Source organism: Amphiura filiformis, chromosome 6 (genome assembly GCF_039555335.1).
Source record: "Amphiura filiformis chromosome 6, Afil_fr2py, whole genome shotgun sequence".
NCBI lineage: Eukaryota > Metazoa > Echinodermata > Ophiuroidea > Amphilepidida > Amphiuridae > Amphiura > Amphiura filiformis.
Genome location: NC_092633.1, coordinates 20,914,729 through 20,922,523, shown reverse-complemented (window position 1 = coordinate 20,922,523; position 7,795 = coordinate 20,914,729).

Below are 7,795 nucleotides of genomic sequence, written 5' to 3'. Positions count from 1 at the left end.
ATTCATTGATTTGATGTATTCATTTTTAAATTTATGGATGTAAACTACGCTGAAATATCAGTAAGATCTGATTTTTTGTTGTCCTACCCTAGTGTGTACCCTGCTGCTGGAAAGTCGACGTTGTGATCAAAATTGCAAAATAAAAATAATAATTACATAATAGTAATAACAACAACAATAATAATAATAATAATAATAATAATAATAATAATAATAATAATAATAATAATAATAATAATAATAATAATAATAATAATAATAATAATAATAATAATAAAATAATAATAATAATTACTCATCTACTATACTAAAATAACCAGCGAAGTCTGTGTGTGTGTCTGTCTGGTTGTCCGGCTATGCGTTTCGCAGCGCTGCGACGCATCGATCCGATATTTCGGATATGGATAGGTGTCGGGAAAAGCATGTTGACCGGGTGGTTTTAAAGGTCATCGGAGGTCAAGGTCAAAGGTCAATATTTCAAACTTTGTCCGATCGGGCCCAAACTTGGTGGGTGGAATCCTAGTCTCCTCCGCAGCCAGTTTGGTTACGCTCCCTCCACACAAACAGTCTGCCAATTGCCACTTATAACGCCGTTTCTGATTAGCTACACGAAAGTAGCCGTAGAGCTGTACATACGGGAACTTGATTGACCTCAGTCAGCTGGCGAGATGGCGCGCCATGGCGGGTCAAACTTGCTCATGAATAATAAAGTAGCCGTCTAGTCGATCGACCAATTGAAAGCTTTGTTTGACGTCAAGCTGGATGACGTCGGCAGAAAACCGTTAGCGAATCAAAAAGGACCAGTTCGTGATCATTGGCAGACTGTTTGTGTGGAGGGAGCGGAACCAAACTGGCTGCTGTGGAGACTAGTGGAATCCTTGATACGAGGGGAATGTATGCCCCCCCCCCCAACGTGGTCGGCCGAGGTTAAAGGTCATTACGGAGGGATCAAATTTCAAACTTTGCCCGATCGGGCTCAAACTTGGTGGGTGGAATCCTTGATACGAGAGGAATATATGCCAGAAATAAAATCGAGGTCAACCGAGGTCAAAAGGTCATTAGGTTAGGGATTTCAAGCTTTGTCCGATCGGGCTCAAACTTGGTGGGTGGAATCCTTGATACGAGAGGAATATATGCGCGAAATAAAATCGAGGTCAACCGAGGTCAAAGGTCATTACGGAGGGTTCAAATTTCAAACTTTGTCCGATCGGGCTCAAACTTGGTGGGTGGAATCCTTGATATGAGGGGAACACGTTAAAAATATAATCGAGGTCATCCGAGGTCAAAGGTCATCCAGGGCTACATTTTAATATCACGGGAGCATGAACAAAATCAAACCGAGGTCACTTGAGGGCGAAGGTCAAATGGGGTCAGTATGCCCAATTGGGCTTAAAAGTAGTAAAAAGAATGACGGGAACATGTCAAAAAGTCAAAGGGGTCAAATAGCATCGCTATCAGTAACTCTCACAGGAACGGGTGAACTAGTATTAGAAATTAAAAAAAGATGACCATCATTCCATCAGACTGCCTTGTGTGTAATGGAATCTATTCCACCTGTCATGTAAACGTGTTTGACCCGTATTCAATGAGCTTCAATGCGTACATAAAGCAAACACATCATGTGTATATATTTTAGCTCATAAGATACCACTGAATAACGTTGTGAAATGTCCATGCCCAGTATGGGGCCCAGTATTGCTTGGGGAATTCGTATCAGGTTATTCTTATTCACCTGCCTCCTGGCAAATGCACCTTGACATTATAGTCCTCCAAACTACCCAGCAAACACAAACAATTTTCGACATCATTCACAAAAGGTTAAAAAGGGGTGCCAGAAAATGTTTGAATGTCGGGTTTATATAAATGGTATATAAAAGCTTATAAAGGGTATAAAAAGTTTTCATAACATTCAAAAACGTTTTTTTGATAACTTCAACTGCAACTATTCTAACAAATGTTAAAATAAGTGTTAACAATAAATTTGGCCAAAAAATGATTACAACAAATAGTTTACAATAACATTTTGCATTAAAACATTAAAAAAATATATTTGTAGTGTGTTTTCATACAGAACGTTTTAAAATGTTTTCATGACTTTTATATAACCCGACATCGGGCCCGACATTTAAAACCAAAAATCCAAAATATAACCTGTTAAAAACGTTTTAAAAACATTTTGTGTTTGCTGGGTATCATCTTACGAACAGTCTAATGCAGCACAGTTAACGTCTTACTTACTTACTTCCTTTTGTTTGTTTCGCAGCTTTTCGCTTTCTATTTTCTCTCTTTTTCTATTATTTACTAATTTGTTTGTCGTTGTATATTCCTGTATTATAAACAAAATAAATGAAACACAATATAGATGGTCAAAAGCAGATAAAGACAATTTTCCCCTAGTGATCTGGTGACCACGACAAACAACTTCAGTCATGCGGACAATATTCTAAAGATGAAATGAAATAATCATTTGTTGATATTTCCTCGGCTTCATTCCATAGTGGCGTAAGGTAGGGCACCTCAGATAAACAAGTTGAAAATCGGGTTTGAAGAAATACCAATATAAAATCGAGTTGTGTTAATCAGACATTCATTATGTTTTGTACTTGATATTATTTCTGTAGTAAAATAAATAGATTTTACGAATATTAATTGATTTTGGCTGCTAAGACTTACTCAGCAAAAAAAGAAAGAGAACATCGTTAAAAACATGTGCTAATTTTCAACAAAAGTAATGACCAAAAATCACTATGGAATGAAGCCGCCGATTTTTGATCAGCTCAAAAAGGCGCATTGTGAGATTTGACACAAATTGCGCCCCCAATGTTGGTCAAAGTCCAGTTGTTAATGTGTACGCAATATTTGTCCAAATAATATCAGCTATAGTTCTAGTTCTAGATCTAGTTCTAGTTGAATACTTCTCAACACCTTATTAGGGGCAAGCGAGGAGGACTCTGGAACCTAGAGACGATGAGTGCAGATAATCAGAACCGTGGATGGTCCGCCTTCTCTTTTCGAATATCACTGACACTTTCGTGATCCACAGCCTCACCCCCACCTTTCTCAACAAAAAAAAGTTTTTATACTACGTCTAGCCACGTAATGTAGAGTGTGCACAATATTTCTTGCCGATTGCTTTGCTTGGCAAAATGTGAACGAAATTACAAATGCAGTGGCCTATGCTTAACTCGCACACGCAAAATCGGAATCAACTACCACTTCGAATAAGTCTTTTCGTAGATATTTCATGAAACATGCCATAAAAAGTGGATGCTAGGATCAGGAAAATAATAATCCTATAATACAGCGTCTTTCGTACAAAAATTCATGAATTTGTAGTAACTTTATTCCACAACATAGTTCATTAGCATTTCTCAGAGCCCCTGATGCCAGATATTTAGTCCTGCACACAATCTTATCTTATAACAAAATTCAAATGTTAACAACATACTAACATTATCACTGTGCTTACTCAGAAGTGCTTTACATACCACGAAGTAACAACCCATAATCACATTGTATATTTTCTATCCTAAAATCTCGTAACAAACAAGAAAATTAACTATCGTGGCACATTATGGCGATAATAAGTGACTGCGCGCGGTCATGTAAAATAAAGAACAGAAATGATGAAATGCGGGAATGAAATGAAGCAAGCGTCTTGTCCCAAAGGTGTAACTGTGGCAATTACGTTGCCGTGATTCTTGACAGTTTGAATGAATCGTGAATCATTACTATTATAGCAACTTTGAATGGCTACAAAAAAGAACAAGAATAATGCACTGTCACAATTCCGATTACATTAAACTTTCGCGTTACCTTTTCCTGCTTATTTCAGCTTTAACAATCATGACAATCATGTTCTATGTGGTTTGCTGTAGTGTTTAAACGAAGGGTGATTGATAAGTTCGTGGCGTAAGGTAGAAGTAGTCAGTTTTAAAAATCAAGCACATTTATTTTCAACACAATCTCCTACTCCATTAACACATCACTTCTGTGAAAATGAGGATTCTAGGACCTCCTCTATGAATTGGTCTGCAGCATCAATGATGTCATTTTTTGAGGGGAAATGTCGTCCACCGAGCTCCTTCTTCATCTTCAACCAGCAGTACTATTCTATGCAAGATGTAATTTTAATTTTGGGGTAATAACGGTAACCATTTTGTCATTTCAAATCAACGTTTGCCATTTTTTATTCTTCGGTATTAATCAGTGTTGATAAAAGTTAGGTCTTTGCTGAGGATTTTTAGCCAACATCTACCTTTCCTATTGATTAATTTATGTTGTACAAGTAGTTACAATCCTATGAATTAGGTGTTTGCTATTCCTCACTTTCGCCCATAGGCGGCAGGAGGGGGGGGGGGTGTATGGGGGACACGCCCCCTAAATTTTTGCAAGACGTGATGTCTCCCATTTAAAATCATAAAAGAAGAAAAAATAAAGCAATAATTGCAGTGTTTTGGGCCCAAATAATGTAAAATAATTGCACAATTTTGCGGACTTCGGGCGCACTGGACCACAAAATAGAAAAACACACCACATTTGGGGCTAAAATTATCTCAAATTTTTTTCGCGCGCCTAAAGGTCCCAATAGAACCGCAAAATATACCCCCCCCTCCAAATTGTAGTGCTTTCGCCTACTCACTAATAAAAGGTTATACTAGTGTAGATTTTCGTACGATTTAATTCCTAAACAAAAGGGTTTTAATTTCAACTTCTTTTTCATATAGGGCCTAGTTTTCTTGCCGATGCACGTTCAAATAATAATGTATACGATCTTATAATATGAAATTGGTTATATTTTATCAAACCTGATTTTTTTTTTTTTGCATGTTTGTAATGTTTACATAATTAGGCCTATATCCCAACTTGCACCTAAATGGAATCGGCCAAATTTGTTGTCTTTGCAGGTCAACAGAGAAAAGTTCGACATAAAGTCATAATTTTAAAAATAAAAGATTTTAATTTAAAAAAAAAAAGAATAATAAAATTAAAATTTGACGGATATCGTACATTAAGGCGTTAATCTTGGAACAGATTCAAAGTCCTAATTTTAGCGACAAAACGTTTTTACCAACCACTTATCTGGGTCGAGGTGAAGTATGCAAATATTTATTTATGCTCTTACAAAATATTCAGAGTTATATTGAGTCGAAACCTGATATCTATATTGGAATAGTGGTTCCTTTTCATATTTTATAGCCAAAAACCGCAGTAAAAAGTACATGTTTGTTCGATATGTTTGCCACTGACACAAATAATGATGATCATGTCAATAGAAGGACTATGAGCTATACTATGTTCCATCACTCCTCTCTATATTGGTATATGCTAATGTATAAGTGCTAGTGTCGCAGTGCTGGAGAAGGGTGGGGACCGGGGGGCACTTAACACAAATGACCATACGGGTATGTACCCCCGGTAAGACCCCCTTTTTGGATCATTTCACAGCTCCGAAAGACCCCCTAAATTTGACCAAAACAAAGCTCCGAAAGACCACGAAGTCCCTTGATTCAGCTTTACTTCACAACCTACATTCCTTTCCCCGAAAGGAGGCCGGATATGGCCAGGGATGAGAGCTGATGAGAGAGTCCGACTATACTCTCACATCCCTGACTATGGATATGGCCGGTCGAGTGCAAATCCGTCGGAACACGCTTTTAAATACGGAATAAATGCTAATCTCATCGTGACATTATCCAAGCAGCAAAGTTCATTTTCCATTGAAAAAGCGTTATCCGACGGATCTGCAGTCGACCATTCTGGTATTTACAAGCCACAGGGCCTAGTTGAACAAAAACACAATATTTTCTAGCAAAAAAAAATGTTTATAATTATATTAAAATAATGTTTTATAACCGTGTTGTTTACATGGGGATTGATTTGCCGATTTATACACTGAGAGAAACATATTATAGTTCGATGTCGGTCCTGGCCTTATTATCTATGAAATCAATTAATTAACTATTGTGATTATATATGAATATCTGCCTGTATTGATATTGACCAATACAAATTTGGCATTAAGTTTGATTAGTTGTTAGTTGAAGCAGTATCGACGGTCAATCCAAAGATCGAACAAATTTGGTTCTGGTGCCTTAGTGGACGTGGACAAAGCGAGTCGGTGGACAAAGTGAAAGGCAAGTTAGGGCCTTAATTATGGAAGGTGAGTTGACAAAATGAAGTTTAGGAGGGCTAGGGCTTTAGGAGTTTAAAGGAGGGCTAGTGGACAAAGTGAAGGTAATGAACAATATGAAAAGCGGATAAGTTCGTGCACAAGGAAAATTAAAAGCCAAATAACATGAATAATTGGATATTGTGAAAAGCAAATTTGCCTGTTCTATTATAGTCCCGAAACATATTAACAATGATTAAAGGAATAGGGTAGGTATGCCCATTTTACGAAGTACACACATGATAGGCCTATAGCTCGAGATACTCTAGCTAAAATCATTACAGGTTTACATTTACTATCTTACATTATCTTGCTGGCCTATATTCGTAACAACATTCCCTAAAGTTATGACGATCGAGCGTATAGAGAAATCCACGTATAACCAATGCATATAATCCTATACATGAATAACATATTCAGTGTACCAAAAATATAATCATTTAGGTCTACAATTAATATATCATTGTTTTTATTATTATTTTATAAGCTATACAAGAATCGCGTTTTCACCAGTAAGTCATTCGATAATTCATTAATATTAATTTGATCATTCGCAAAAGGTTGCTAGAAAACGTTGAATGGCGCCGGGTTCAAAAGGGTATATCGGGTGCCCATGTTGTCATAACATCAACTTTAAAACTAAACTAAAACTTACTGCAAAATATTCAACATAAATGACAAAACATGTTTTCAACAATTATTTTACAGCAAAATTTGTTGTTGTTGCAGTCTGTTTTTTCACGATCTTTATAAGCTTCATAAAATCCGACCTGGATTCATAAAGGATAAGGGGGGCCCGGGAAGGGGGGCTTCATTTCATTAGTTCTTCGGACGGGGTTGGGCCTCAACTATACTGGGGGGTATACATTGAAGAAAAATGGGGGCGGTCACTAAAATTTTGATGACCCGCATGTAGGGAGTCTTATGATGACTACAGATAATGTGTTTATTTTATTGAAAAGATTGATTTCAACTTACTGAGACCGGCTGAGACTATCCTCCGGGGCCAGTAAGGTGGTGGTACGGCCGGGGTCCGGGGACGCCGCCTTTTTGTAAATTTGGGACCCCTCCCCTTCCGAAGTAAATGCCAGCCCCTTCAGTGATGTGGTCAGGCAGAGCGGAACAAAATTGGTTTGTTGTCTGTTCATGATAGGGTGATTCAGTTGAAACTGAATCAAGTTTTTAAAATCTTCCATGAAAAAGCCCCGGTCTATCTAAGTGCCAATTTTACCCGTACAAAATCTTTGCATAACTACGGTACCAGGGATAGCTCATACAATTTTGTTGTTCCAAGAAACTACGGTAATGTTAGTCACACGTGTTTTTTTTTATAGTGGCATCAAACATTGGAATTCTTTACCAAATTCCATCAAACAGATCACCAATTTGATCCAATTAAAAAAAAACGTCAAAAAACATCTGATGGATCAAGGCATAAGAACTGAGCAGAGATCTTTCATCAGGTATTGATGGGGTTTGATCTTTTTCCTTTTGGTCGTAATTTATGTGCAATATGGGATTTGGGTGTTATTTATTTATTTTATGTGCAATATTTTGGGTTTGGGAGTTATTTATTTATTTATTTGGTTCTGCTGCCTGATCTGCTTGTTTCCCCCATTTCTT